At 37.2% G+C, this 15,915-nt stretch overlaps 1 protein-coding gene across 50 annotated transcripts in view; it reads right to left on the reverse strand.

Moving 5' to 3' along the window:
- The window catches only part of MAPK10 (mitogen-activated protein kinase 10), a 334,301-nt gene that overhangs the window by 270,705 nt on the left and 47,681 nt on the right, over positions 1 to 15,915 (reverse strand). For 11 of the 50 annotated variants that reach the window (XM_045393335.3, XM_074040055.1, XM_074040076.1 and 8 more), the window contains exon 3: positions 12,584 to 12,676. The exons of the other annotated variants lie outside the window; for them this stretch is intronic. The gene's annotated coding sequence lies outside the window, so the exon portion shown is untranslated. The remainder of the gene's footprint in view (positions 1 to 12,583; positions 12,677 to 15,915) is intronic. 50 annotated transcript variants of the gene reach the window in all.

The raw sequence follows: 15,915 nt of genomic DNA on the forward strand, positions 1-15,915 counted from the left end.
CGGTGGCTCACGCCTGTAATCCCAGCACTTTGGGAGGTCAAGGCAAGTGGATTACCTGAGGTCAGGGGTTCGAGACCAACCTGGCCAACATGGTGAAACCCTGTCTCTACTAAAAATACAAAAATTAGCCAGCCTTGGTGGCGGGCATCTGTAAAACCTGGGAGGCAGAGGTTCCAGTGATCTGAGATCATGCCACTCCAGCCTGGGCAACAGAGTAAGACTCTGAGAAAGGAAAGGAAAGGAAAAGGAAAAGGAAAAAGACAGACAGACAGACAGACAGACAGAAAGAAAGAAAGAAAGAAAGAAAGAAAGAAAGAAAGAAAGAAAGAAAGAAAGAAAGAAAGAAAGAAAGAAAGAGAAAGAGAGAAAGAGAGGGAAGGAGGGAGGGAGGGAGAGAGGGAGAGAAGGAAGGAAGGAAGGAAGGAAGGAAGGAAGGAAGGAAGGAAGGAAGGAAGGAAGGAAGGAAGGAAGAACTGATTTGGGTGCAATGCAAACTGTGTTTTTGGTTTTTTTTTTCTTCTTCCTGAAGACTGGTTAAGACTGGATTTGTGGGAAAGAGGAGAAAATTCAGCCGTGACTAACAAAAAAGGAGGAAGGGTTGAGGCCTCAGAAGTGGGAGGATAGAACAGAAGTTCCCTTCTGAGGGAGCACCCAGGAGATGAAAGGAACCAATCCTGGGTGGTCCTGAACCAGGCTTATCAACCCCTGACAGACAAATGGAGAACTTCTGTGATGATGGGACATGAAAAAATATTTCACTCTTTTGATAAAATGGAACCACCAGATAGAAGTAAGAATATTTCTGTTAGACGAAATGTTTTTAAAAATATGTATGTAGGAAAAAGTATAAAACAGTATTGACTGGCAAATATAGAACTGGAATGTAAATATAAATTTCTTTGCCCTGAATAATTTAAGTGGCATGATAAAACTCACGCCACAGATTGGGTAAGAGAAGGAACCTAATCCACTCTAAAAAGAAGAAAAGCACAGCAAAATTCTTATTAGAGTTAGAATTCTTAATAGTTCCTATCTACTATTTAATTTAATCATAGTTAATGATGATAATTTTTTATATTTTATGCATCTGATGACCCTAAATGTGCATTTCTCATGATTCCTTAAAACAATTTTTGTAAATTCTATTCCTAGGAACTTCTGCTTTCAGAAAAATCAATGTCTTCTATTCTTTGTATTGGAGGAGATCCATCTGTTCACCTGCTAAGCAGTGGTTATCAAACTTCAGCGTGCATCAGAATCCTCTGGAAGGGTTAGAAAGGGACTGCCTGGCCTGCCCTCAGAGGTTCTGACTGGTAGGTCTGGTGTAGGACCTGAAAATTAGAATTTCTAACAAATTCCTAGGTGAGGCTAGTACTGCTGGCCAGGACCACCCTCTAAGAACCACTGACACTTAACATTGGGGATGTATTTTCAAGAATTTCACACCATCTTTCATGTTAATTGAATGTTGTTAATTGAATTTTTTTGTTTTTAAATCTGGTTAGTAATTTGTTAGTTTTACAGTTACATAAAAACTATAAGCATAAAGATGTTATATACAGTGTTTGTTTGTTTTGTTTTATTTTGTTTTTTGAGATGGAGTCTCACTCTGTCGCCCAGGCTGGAGTGCGGTGGTGCAATCTCGGCTCACTGCAACCCCTGCTTCCTGGGTTCAAGCAATTCTCCTGCCTTCAGCCTCCCAAGTAGCTGAGATTACAGGTGCCTGCCACCAAGGGGGGCTAATTTTTGTATTTTTAGTAGAGACAGGGTTTCACCATGTTGGCCAGGCTGGTCTTGAACTCCTGACCTCGTGATCCGTCTGCCTCGGCCTCCCAAAGTGCTGGGACTACAGGTGTGGGCCACCGCACCCGGTCTATATAGAGTTTTATGTCTGTACCCAGTTAAATAATTTTACAATAAAAATGATTATTAATGAGAATTTTTTCCTATAATTGGCTCCAAATACAGTATTCAATGTTATTACCCAGACGATTTTTCCAATCTCTACTCTTTACTTTTTTCCCTATATCTCAGCAAGAGTGATAGATGTAAAACATAAATCTGGTCATGTCATTTACCTCTGGTATCCTTTTCACTGACTCCTTCTCTGTGTCCAGATAAATACTAAGTTTCCTAAGATGGCATAGAAGATCTCTCATGACCGGCCCCTGCTTATTTCTCCAGGTTCATGGCTGACATCTCCTCACCTCCACTCCTTTTATCCCACAGTATCTTGGAACACTCGTGCTTCTCTGTGTTTCCATTTGCATCAGAGCCTTTGTCTGTGTGGTCTTATCTGCCCAAACTGCTGCTCCACTTACCTCATTTGACCTGCTTGATTCTATGTTTTCTCTAAGACTCTTGGATGTCCATTACTCTCGAGTCTCTGCTAACCCCCTGTGGTCCTCTCTATGTACCTCCAAAGCAATCCAGATTGCCCAGTCCAATACTCATCACACTCTACTTCAATTTCCTATTTTCTTGTTTGTGTTCCCCAATAGTTTGTAGAAATTTCCAGATAAGGGGCTATGACAATATTAATTATTGAATTCCTCCCCAAATCCTGGCATACAAAAGATACTACTAAACTTTTAAAAAAAATAAGAATGACATTCAATAATTGAGTAAATAGGTCTGAAGTTTCTATTATTTTTAAATAAACAAAGCTACTCTCATATTAACCACACCTGTACCCTCCTCTAGCCATCAGGAAGGCTAGAGTACTGAGCTTCAGGAAACCACTGAAGCCAGTTCCTGATGATGCCCTCACTCTTTGCAGACAATGCTACAAGCACTTGAACTAACAACTCCTCCACTTGTCTCCTGCTCAGAAGCTCCATGAAGGCAGACTGTCTCTCACAGAGTATCTCAGTGCCAGGCACATAGCAGCCACTCAATATTGGTTGTCTATCTTATATTTTGCCATTAGTGTGTAATCAGAGTTAATTCAGACAGTCAGTGGATATTTGCTCCTGAATTCTTGGTGACTGGCCCAGATATAACTTTTACCATTCCATAACTGTCTTCTATTATTTTTGTTCTTCTTCTTCCTTGTACTCAAATTCCAAAAACTTAAAGCAGATCATGAGCACAGTGGTTTTGATTCAGTTCTCTGTAGAGAACCAGGTAGGAAAGCTGGGAAATGGTTTGGAAAAAATTGAGGACAGAAAAAGTAGAGAGCTTCCTGCTTCTTTTATTTCCCCGATGAAGCTGACATTAATAGTCGGTGCTAATGTAACCTCTAAACTTCTTTTTATAAGAAAAGAAACCTGAAGGGCTTGCCTATTATTGGAATACTTGTGAGATAGAACCTTCTTGATATGTGTCTAAAACTTGAACCAATTTAGTGGTACAATAAATAGTGATTAGACTAAAATAAGGAAATTTTGTTTTTCAGAATAAAGGCAGTAAAAATAATGCCTTGTTTTGCAACTTGAAGTATGTGAATATTCATGAAAGCAAACTTTTAAAATAAACTTTAAATAAAAATTAAAAGGAAAAGAGATTACAGACTTGATTTTTGGCAACATATATTTAACTCATCTCGTTACACTGTGCTATGGTCTGAATGTCTATGTCAACCCAAAATTCACATGCTGAAATCCTAAGCCCCATAGTGATGATGCTTTTTCAGAGCTAGGGCCATGAGGACGGATTCTTCATGAACGGGAATTAATGCCCTTATAACAGAGTCTGGAGAGAGATCCCTTCTTCCTTCATCAGGTGAGGTTACAGCAAAAACATGCCTGTCTAGGAAACGAGACCACGCCAGAGGTGGAATTTGCCTGTACCTTGATTTTGGACTTCCCAGCCTACAAAACTGTGAGAAATAAATTTCTGTTATGTATAAGCCACCCAGTCTATAGCAGTTTGTTATAGAGGCCCAGACATACTAAGATATTTTGTACATTTATTATCCAAATTTCCTTTCTCTTGATGAATCAAGACTAGTCACCTAAAGGCAAAGACTAGAAATTACTGTGTTATGCTATTTACAAAGAAAGCATCTGGGAAAAAAGATTTAATTATTGTATTTGAGAGCAGAAACACTTCCCATAATCACTGTTTATGAATTTGCTAAACTAGAATATTATATGGTAAACCGTATTTACATCTTTTAAGAGAGACAATAATACATTTCTTATTTTTATTTTTATTTTTTTTGCTTTCTTTTTTTTTTTTTTTTTTTTTGAGATAGAGTCTCCCTCTGTCTCCCAGGCTGGCGTCCAGTGGTGCAACCTCCACTTACTGCAACCTCCGCCTCCCAGGTTCAAGAGATTCTCCTGCCTCAGCCTCCTGAGTAGCTGGGTTTGCAGGTGTGCACCACCACACCTGGCTAATTTTAGTATTTTTAGTAGAGACAGGGTTTCGCCATGTTGTCCAGGCTGGTCTCGAACTCCTGACCTCAAGTGATCTGCCCGCCTTGGCCTCCCAAAGTGCAGGAATTACAGGTGTGAGCCACCACGCCTAGCCTAATACATTTCTTATAAGACGTTCTGAGGATTCATTAGTTTATATTCGTAAAGAGCTTTAAAAGTGAAATGCTTCCTTCCCTTCTTTAAGTGTCACTGAAATCATTAACAAGTGATGATCAGTATTCCCTTCTTAATGTCTTAGAAAAGCCTAACTATCCAATGCTGTGCAATTACCTTTTTCATGTCAGAATTCAAAATTTGAGCCCCATATTCATGCATTAAAATGCTCACTTATTGTTTTAAAATACCTATAATATCATTTAGATCAATTTGAGGTTTTCAAAGAAAAAAAAAATGCCAGTTCTTAGAATGATATTATTAAGACTGTCAAGTCACATTTGCTTTATAGAATTTGATGTAATACACAAATACCCAACTTAAAATTCCTGATCCATGAAAAGGTTTTAGAACAATACAAAATATTTATTATTTATAGAGCAGCTTCCACATTCCATGTGCTATATTTGTAGAGCATTCCTTGCATGTCTCTCTTAAAAGCAATGGGATCATTAAGATTGATTATTCCTGGAACTTGATTTGCATATTTGCTTTTCCACTCTCTGGAATGTGGAGCTACTGGCAAGATAACTATGTACCTATAAGTTCAGACACTGATAGCAAAGACTGAGTCTCTCTCTCTCTCTCTCTCTCTCTTCATGACAGCATCTTGACATTCTGAGGAAGAAAGATCAAATTGGTAAAGTATTAAAAAAAAAAAAAAAAAAAAACAAGCTAAGCCTAAGTGGGGACAGAGGGAACAGTTCCAAACAGGAGACAAGGAGGGCATAGGGCGTGATTCTGACAGGTTTTGAGCAAGTGTCATAAAAGAGCTGAACTTCTTAACCATGGACATTTTGTGCTGAAACAGTCTTTGTTGTGGGGGCTCTCCCATGCATTGTAGGATGGTTCACAGTATTCCTGGCCTCTGCCCACTAGAGGCTGGTAGCACTCTCTGCCAAGCAAAAATGGCTCCAGATATTGCCAAATCCCCAGTGGGGGGAGTTGGGCAGGGGCGGGGCAGACAAAATTTTCCCCAGTTGAGAACCAGGGCTGGTATTTGGCCCAAGGAAAGGAACATTGGAAATGTCTTCCTAAAACTACTACTGGAGAAGGCTGTCTTCTTCACAGTGAAAGTTCTGCGGGGGATGGCCAAGCCAAGAGTTAGAAATGGCAAAAGATGCCACCAAAAGCTATTCTTAATGGATCCACTAGCTAGAAAAAAATAAATGATGAGAAGAGCCACCTTTGAGCAGTGTCTGCTGAAAACAAACACTCGGAGCCGCCACAGCCATATGTAACTGTCAACTGAAGCTCCAGGTCATATACTTAGCAGTAAGCTGTTATCCTCTTTAATGAAGGGAAGAGTCTAATTGACTTCTTCCAGGAAATTTGATGGGCTTAAATACCAGAAACTACTTGCTGAGGATTCATTGAGTTTCATTTAATTCATTATATATTTATTGAGCACTCAATATGTGCCAAGCTCTGTGCTAGCTGTCAGAAATACAATGATGCAAACGTCTACCCTCAAGGAACTTATGCTGCAGAGAGAAACAGAATCATAACAAGTCTGGTCCTCAAATGTCTGGTATAGGGTATGATCCAGTCCCAGTTCTCCACACTGATAACCACGACACAACCAGAACTTTAAAAAAATCACAGTATTCCTCTTTTTTAAATAGCAAAAACTGCTTAGCTTTTTTCTCTATTCGAAGGCTTTAATTTTTTTCTCTCATTTTAAATTTCTCAGCCATTTCACTGGCATCTCAAGCAGCTGCTTTTTCTCCATCTCAGAGCAATCAATATATGAACATTTTTAAAAGCAAAAAAAAAAAATCCAGTTGCAATTTTATTTTTCTGCTGGCATACATGTGCACAATCTTTTGAATTTACATGATGATGCTAACCAGCCGAAGTCAGCAAGCCTTTGTGAAAAAGCAGTTGATTCAATGATGACAGCTGTGCTGTCATTTCTTATTTAGGCCCAGCTGCCTAATAATAGCAAGGTAACATTATTAATAAATTACTAGCATAGCTAGTTAGAGAATGTACAATCTAATTACGTATAGTTTTAAATTCACTACAGGCAAAATGCTCACTACTTTTCCACATATGATTCACAGTCCCGTCTTCAGTGGCATTGAACCACAGCCTTTGTAGACTACTCATTAGTATTCAGGATAAGAAACAATTGCTTGGAACAGGAAACACAGAAGCCAGACATTTGGCAACATCACACAGAGTTCACTGCTGAAGTCAACTGGCGAAGCGACGCTGGACTGACAGAAACTGGCCTCTGTTGCCATGGAAACAGCAGTGAACTGTGTTGGTAAATAGTTTGAGTTCTCTCACCTGCCGGGGCATAAATTCAAAATTTACTGCTGATTTTTAAGTCTACTATTTGTAAGTGGCCTATTTAGGGAGTAAATACTGGAAATCATTCTTTGCTTCAGAAAAATCATCCAAACCTTTGCAAAAACATCTGAGTCTTAAGGTATCCAAACACAATTAAAAGTAATTGTGCAGAATACCTGACAAAAGCCAGTCTATCTATTCATTCTAATGGCTGCCTATTTTGCCAAAAACTAGTTCCTAAAAGTATATAAATAAAATAAAAATAAAAATGGTAAGGAAGTGGAGGTAATACTAATCCCCAAGAAAAAGACTTTTCCAAATTCACAGTGAGGATTCATGCCACTGCTTAATTTTATTTCAAGCGACATTTATTTTAAATTTCCCCCGTCCTCACTCATAGCAAAATGAGCCAAGTCAGGCTGCCTCCTGTCCACGTTAGACTCAAACATCCCGTTACGGGAATTCCTCTGTCTGGATAATTACAATCATTATTACCCCTAAATTATAAATGCATAAAGTATGACAGAAGAAAAATGTCTTGACTGCAGCAGTTCAGGAAAACAGCCATAGTGCAAGCCTCTAATTCTCAGCTCTCTTAATCCACATGTCTCCTAGGTCATTCTGGCTTCATTAAGCTTCTTCCTTCAACTCTTTTCGATTTCATGCTAAATTATATTTTTCCATAAAGTCTACAAGTGAAAACGTCATTTTGGTTTTTGCTCTAAGAAACCAATTCTCCCTTATCAACAACTGCTAAAATAGTCCCATTACCCTTTTCTGTGACTTCTACTTTCGTTCATCAATAAGCATTTACCAAGTAAACCTCTGTAAGTCATGTGCTATATGCTTGGCAAAGGAAGAAGTGATATAAAGATGAAAAAAAATGTTTTCTGCTTTTAAAGATGTAGTCTAGCAGGAAAACTAGAAAGAGATGATAGATAGATAGATAGATAGATAGATAGATAGATAGATAGATAGATGATAGACAGACAGATAACAATTTGATAAACACGGTAGAGAAAGTAGACTAAAAGTACAATGGGAACACTGTGAAGAAAAAGCTAATTTTGCTTAGGGAAATAGAGAATGTCACACTGAGAAGGTGGTGTTTTCACCATATCTCAAAGGAGTTTTCTATGTGGTAGTTAGAAAAGGCAGGTACTGAAAAATATTTTTCAAAAAGTTGAAAACGTTGCTCTCATTCACATATAAAATGAACACGTGTCAAATATTTCATCTGACTTACAGAGATTTATAACCTCTACTGGACAAAATTCATTTGCATTAGTATTCATATTGCATTAGTATATTAGGATGAACAAAAACCATTTGTATTGCTACAGATAAGAATCATCTTCACTGCTATCAGTTTTCTACAACTTAACTTCTACCACTACCAAATCACAGAATAGTCCAGTCGATAGAAAGTCAATCAACTCCACACATACGTATGGAATCAACAGGCCCCACAGGATCTTCTAGATAGCACCCAGTCGTCTTTTTAGTCAATTTCCAAGTCTTGAACAGTTTTTTTCTGGCAGAAGAAATAGGCATTCCAGATTTTGGGGAAAATACATTAAAAACAAAGAGATCTGGAAAAGTAAGTATTTGGAAATGACTAAAAATGAGGCAGTAGGAGGAAAGGAAAGTGAATAAAGTCACGGAAAGAAGTTAAGTTTACACGGGAATGGGAATTTGGGGCCAAATTGTGAAAGATTTCATGTGCCATGCAAGCATATAGACTGTCCAAAAACAGTGGGAAGCCACTGAAGAATTTTAAACCTTCAAGTGTCAAGTTAAAAGATGTTTTTTGTTTCCTCACCCTTAATGCTTAATCTATTCAAATCTGCATTGTCTACCATTGTGGCTTGTTTTGGAGTATTTCTTAATTTAACATTAAATTTCTTTCTGTTTGTTTTCTAGACTGTAAAAATGTCTCCATTTCTGATATGTTTTTTTCACTTATTCAAAGCCCTTAATTCCTCTAGTCCTCTTGGTTATCTCATGACGTACTTAACATGTTGCTATTCTTTTTTCAAATGTAAGTTACACACTTAACTTGTGAAAATCCAATAGCCCTAATTTCCACTCAAGGGCATAGCTGAGAGACCACTTATTTTTTAGGGACAGTGTTGTCTAAATTAAAAATATATGGTACTTCTTGATTATTTAGTATTGTGTACCTATATTACACCTGAAGAACATTAATATTTATTTTACTGAGCCTTTTTTCAAATATTTTTTAAAATTCTAACCCATTGTTGATACACATTTTATTTATAATAATGTGATATATAATATATATTACTTATGTTGTATCCCTGTTAGTTTCATATCAAGAAAAGACTTCCATCCATAAATGCTAACCTAGTAAAGAATCATGTAGACTTTGGAAAATTAAAGCAATTCTCACTGTATTGTTTTAAGATTATTCCTCTGAGAAAGCTTATGTTTCCATTATGTCAGACTTAGAATCATTTTCAATAACTAAATGATAGTCATGTACTAGAATTAAAACTATTAAAAATCAAAGAAAAGGTAATCCTGAAATATAGTGGTATGGCGGAACAGATATTTCATTTTTCTAAGTTTTAATAAAAACAAAATCAAGGCCGGGCGCAGTGGCTCATGCCTGTAATCCCAGCACTTTGGGAGGTTAAGGTGGGGGGATCACCTGAGATCAGGAGTTCGAGACCAGCATGGCCAACATGGCAAAACCCCGTCTCTACTAAAAATACAAAAATTAGCCGAGCATGGTGGCCAGCACCTGTAATCCCTGCTACTCGGAAGGCTGAGGCAGGAGAATCACCTGAACCCGGGAGGCAGAGGTTCCAATGAGCTGAGATCGCACCACTGCACTACAGCCCGGGCGACAAGAGTCAGACTCCATCTCAAAAAGAAAAAAAAAAAAAATCAAAACAGACAATCACTTTCTTTTTAAGACAAGCAGGAGTCTATTGTAATACACAGTTTTTTAATCAAGGAAATGGAATCAATTGTCAATGCTTAATATTATCACAATTTAAAATCATACAACTGGCAAATAAAGAAACAGATAATTTGTTTGATATTATTGGGACTTTATTTTATATGCACTAATACAGGAATTACCCAACTTTTTACCAAGATGCTCTTAAAAATAATTGAGGACCCAAAAGAGCTTCTATTTATGATCATTATATCTATCAGATTTACTGTATCAGAAATTAAGCTAAAAAATGTTCAAATATTAATGTAAGTAACTACAATAAACCCATTAAATATTAGCAAAATTAATGTATGTTTTTTAAAAACTACATGTTTTAAAATGTGTGAGAAGAGTGGCAGTGTTTTATATTTTTGCAAATCTATTTAATATCTTCCTTAATAGAGGATAGCTAGATTCTCATTCAATCTATTGTGATATCACATATCATGTGGCCTCTGGAAAAATTTACTTTACATTTCTGAAAGGATGAGCATGAAAAAGGTAAATAGTATTTTTGCAGTATTATGAAAATATTTTTTGCCTTGAACATTTCTTGCAAGTATCTCAGAGACTTCCAGGGGTCCCCAAATCATGCTTCGCAAACAACTGCACTAATGTATTCACTCGAAACTACTTTGAGGGAATATGTCCATAAGCAAATCAGTTGCATCAGTTTGAGAATTCCGAAGACATTATCTTACATTAGTCTTAAAATGGTAATTACAGTGTAGTATGCCCAGAAATATTATAGAAAACAAAATACACACTATAATACATTATAATTTTCTCCTTCAATATAACAAAATGAAAAATAGATTTCCTTAGAGGGAGAATCAAAGAAAAATGTGGCATATATTTGCTGTTCGTTTGGGATAATTTCAGCAATTAAAAACAGATTGAACTCTAACATTTTTCTCACATAGCCTTTACCCATTAGATGAAAATCTTGCCATGAAGGCCACGAGCACTAACGCTGCAGTAATAATTACTCTCTATGTGTGCCCACATTTATATGTAGTCTCTGTGGAAGGAAATATCTCCCTTTGAATTCTGGGTATTTTTACATGGCTGAGATAAGCTTACAGTCTATAATTCAAGCACGGGTCTAGTGACTTTCTAAGTCTGGGCAGTCATTCAAATTGTAAACCATGTAGCATAAGAAGAGCCAGATGAGTAAATGAAGCATAGCTAGGGTGATATCCTGGGGGAAAAAAGAAGCAAAACTCAAAGTCTTCTTCTGACTCACGGTGGCATAAATTGAGATTCCAGTTCTCTGAGCTACATTTTCAGAAAAGGTGGTTTCTGGTCCTTTACTTAGAAAATAAATATGTCTTTACATAGTCTACCTTGTAATAGAAGAACTCCATGGGCTCACATTACAGTTTCAGGTGAGTTTTTAATATGCTAAAGGCAGATCTTAGAGCCTTTCTGATTTGTACCCGAGAGGTACCTAGAGTGATGAAAGTTCAATTCCATTCAACTGGCCTAATACTTTTTACAAGTGACTCATACAAGTATGCATGAGTGTGGGAACTAGGGAGTTGAACCAGTGTTATAAAATGTGATGTTGATTATAACACAAGAAACTTTAAGAGAAGTGCAAAGGGCTATAGAAATTCATAAAGAAAAGAGAATGCTTTAAGTTGGAGAAAGAAGAAGGAGTTAGTGGTGTGAGACAGACATACCCAGGCAAATAAGATTTTAAAAGGTAGAAATGGGAACCAAGGTTATCCCAGGGGAAATAAATAGCTTTAAAAGAATGCAAAGACAGAAAACAGAAACATACGACTCACATTCAGGAAACTGTGAAGAGTCTAGTTTGGTTGGGACATAGACTTTTTGGGCAAACAGGGAATGTTAATAGGGAATAGTAGAGTGGTGGAATATTGTCAAGGTCCTTCATTTCCAGGCTGAGAAGTCTGTAGTTAATTCTAAGGTGAAAGGGAATCATTAAAGATTTTATTAGTAGTCTCAGAGTCTTGCATCAGATGGATTTAGAGAAAAGAGCAGTAGGACAACAGCACGCAGCCGTTATCTAAGTCAAGGCAAGAAGCAATGAATGGGTCCTGAGCTACAGCTCCAGCTGCAGAATTATAGAGGCAAGAAACATTTTCCAAGACAAAACTATAAAGTGAACCAACAGGCGAATATAACAATTAACAGAGAAAGGCCTGCAGAAAGTGACTCCAATTCTGATACTAGTCCATTAGGGAAATGATGATATCATTCATATTAATAGGGAAGTACAAAAAAAGAGAATTGTTTGGGAGAAGGAAAATGGTTATTGAACATGTTAAATTTCACAATAGAGGTTAAGTGAGCATTTGAAAGTAGAGAGTAGGGGCTGAGACTCCTCTACTTGTGATCTTTGTACATATCTTTATACCTTAAACTTCCAAAGGGGTGGGAGATAAGAAAGAGCTTCTTATCTAATTGAAAAAGAGATTGATTTTTATCATTTCATTTTCTTGCGAAGAATGAAACATCTGGCATTATCCTATATTTCTGCTATAGCTTAAAATGAGTACAGTCTTCCTACAAGCTGCCACTTTTCTTTGCTGAATCGCTGTCTTGAAGATCAGAAAGAGGAAAAAGAAAAGGGGAAAACATAAACTTGTAAGAGGACATGATAATTGAAAATCGCTATGCCTCTATTTTTAGATAAATTCCTGCAGGCCATCCCCCCTTTTACAAGTGAGAATGTGTCTCATGACATGATTTAGTTAAATTATAAATAGCCCATTTAGATGCATCTATCCAAGAATAATACCCACAAACTACTTACCTGATGAATCGGCGGGCTTTTAACTTAGTTTAGAATAGACTGGGACAATGACGCATCTATTCTCTGACCCAGAAGAAAGATTCCCAAAGCTACCTGGGATTTGAAAGAAAGCATACCATTTAAAAATAAATGACCATCTACCTTTTCTGCTAAATTTGCTAATATGAACTGGCATAAGATTGAAGTTATTAAAGCTAACTATTTTGATATTTAAATTGTACTCAGTAAACTTCATTTCATTTCATAATACTAAAAACTCTCAATATGGTGATGAATGAGTTAACATATAAAGAGTCCTCAGAATAGCTCCTGGCATAGTCAGGTGCTATGTAAATACTGCTATCATTATCGTTATTATCACACTCATCAATAACTGAAAACTTGAGACACTGAAATTTCTTCCATGCATAAAACTGAAAAAAGTGTGAGTGTGTGTATACGTACACACATTTTATATCCTACAATCCTTACATTAAAATGGAAAAAATAAATCATTTTAAATGCAGTCTTATGGGACGGTATTCTTTGCTGGCACTGACATCTGGCCCCTGTTTTGGTTTTTTTGTTATTTATTTTGTAACTTGCCTCCTTATTTAAAAGCTCTACTGCATACTATATAAGTGACATAAAAAATAATTGAGGCTGTAATGCAGTCCCACATTCCCCACTGATGCTGCTCAGTGTGAATATCTCCACCTCTCCATTGCTGGGGCAGGCAAACCATGGTCAGATACACAGAACAGATGAACTCTGGCATGCAGGTCTTCTTGACTCCTCTGTGCACAAGCACTGCATCAATATAATAAAGGAAGGAGGCATATGCTCAGGAACTAAAGACCAAGGGCTACATTGCCTTCAGCCTCCTGCAGCCTGCATTCAACAGTCTACACCGTAATTGCATTAAGGAGATGCTTCCAGCAATACTGAAGTAATCAGAAAATCAACAACTGGGGCTTTTTCCATTTCTGGCTATAACCTAGAAATCATTTGTGGTGGTTAAAAGTATGCCCCCAGAGCCAAATAGTCTCAGTTCAATTCCAGCACTGCTACCAAGGTGTGCGATCTTGGGCAAGTTACTGACCTCCCTCTTCCTCAGTGACAATTTCACAAAATGGACATAATAAAGGGATATTCTCCATTGAACCGTCAAGAAGAATCAGAGTTAAGACATGGCAAGAAGTTAAAGCAGTGCCCGGCATGTAGCAAGTGCTTAATAATGCAACTTAAGCTTGCAACAGTATGTGCCAGGCCACATCCAGGCCTAAAGATTAAGCACTGCACCACTATCCTTTGAACTGTTTGAGCCTGTGAAAGGAAAATATCTCCGGCCCCCAAAATCACTAGGGAAAACTCAAGCTGGAAACTGCTTAAGGCAAACCTGTCTCCCATTCTATTCAAAGTTATCCCTCTGCTCACTGAGATACATGCTTTATCTAATTGCCTCCTTTGGAAAGGCTAATCAGAAACTCAAAATAATGCAACATTTATGTCTCACCTATCTGTGACCTGGAAGCTCCTCCCCCTCTTCTAGTCTTCCTGCCTTGCTTCAGGATGTCCCACCTTTCCAGACGGAACCAAAGTACTTCTTACATGTACTGATTCACATCTCATGTCTCCCTAAAATGTATAGAACCAAGCTGTGCCCCGACCACCTTGGGCACATGTCGGGATTTCCTGAGGCTGTGTCACAGGCCCATCCTAAACCTTGGCAAAATAAACTTTCTAAATTAACTGAGACCTATCTCCGATTTTCTGGGTTCACAATTCATATGTTAGTAACATCATTCTAAGCGAATTTGAAATGCCCTCTATTTTGGCTTTTATTCGAAAATACAGAGAATATATTTCTTGAATATGGGTCATCCATTTTTATACCAAGTAATATACAACTGAATGACTTGATGAAATGTGAAGGTTTCTGATCAATGTGCATAGTACATTGGCTTTACCACCAGTAACTTTCTTATAAGCAACATAAATATGATATTACTATTGTGAAAATACCAGTATATAATATCAAGGGAGAAGTTGATTCTAAAATTGCTGGCAGCCTTGAAACCTATTGAAATGCTTTACATGCCTAAACTTGAGTCTTATTTTTAATATATAGTTCACTTCCTTGAGACACTATTTATGATGGCTTGCTCTCTGTTATTTTTTTCCTAATTTCTTACTGTGTGATTTAGTGGTTTTTCTTCTCAAGGAAGATTCTTTATTCCTTTCTTGCTGTGGAATGTTTTTCATGATGGCAATTTTAATTATTTACTCCACATCTCCTACTGTGGCATAGGTCAGAACACTAGAACATTACTTTTAAGATGGGCCGTTATATAAGTTTCCTGTAAGAGTCCAAGGTCAAAGTCAGACCCACAGGTACACAATATTAAGACACCAAATCCCAAGCACTATATGATTACACAGTTTTAAGTTACACACACACCCTCCCCCCAACACCCACACACACACAACAGAGTTAACCATGTGGGCTGTGCATATTTGTCCTGAAAAACAAACATCTAAGCTAATATGCAAACAAATGTAACACATACTGCTTGGATAGCATAAATGTATTAATATCAACAAAAATGACTCAACATTAACAAAGAAGCTTAAAAGATAAAATATTGAGGAGAAAGTTATAAACCACAAATCCTAGGCTCTCGTCTTATTATTCATTAGTTTTAGAGATAATCCAAGGTAAATCTTTACCTCTTCTATGATTCTCAGTTTTTCCATCATGACTGTATAATTCTTAATGGCACTGATCTTACATTATAGGATACCTTTAGGATAGTTCTTGCTTGGAATTTGAGGACCTCTACCTTCAACATTGTCACTAAGAAAAATAATTTTTATTATCTTGTGGAGAGCAAATAAGACTTTAAAGGACTGTAACTGCATTTAATTACATTTTGTCAGCAAATGATGACAACTTCTAACTCTCTCTTTGCAGAAATGGTCTACGTATTTAGTAGTTTCTACCCCAAGTATGATGGTAGAAATGGTGAGACTCTTTATTCCTAGGTGTGTTGCCTGCTTCTGGTTACAGAGATTTGGTTATGTCAAAGGCAAGCCCTCTGTCACATGCCTCTCTAAAAAGAGGGTCACACTGGTCCCAGGATCCAGAACCCTTGGGGACTACTGAAGAATTCCACTTTCAGGCAAAAGGTAGGAACTGTGAAGATACTGTCTGGGTGTTAAAATCACTGTATTTCATAAGAAACAAAAAGAAAGATCAATCCTTTGATCAGACTCTATCTCTTGTTCTTCTACACCTTCTGTTTTATTATTTTATAAAAGAATCAAAATAGCCAAGAAAGGGAAAGCATCCC

This window comes from Macaca fascicularis, chromosome 5 (assembly GCF_037993035.2).
Source record: "Macaca fascicularis isolate 582-1 chromosome 5, T2T-MFA8v1.1".
Classification (NCBI taxonomy): domain Eukaryota; kingdom Metazoa; phylum Chordata; class Mammalia; order Primates; family Cercopithecidae; genus Macaca; species Macaca fascicularis.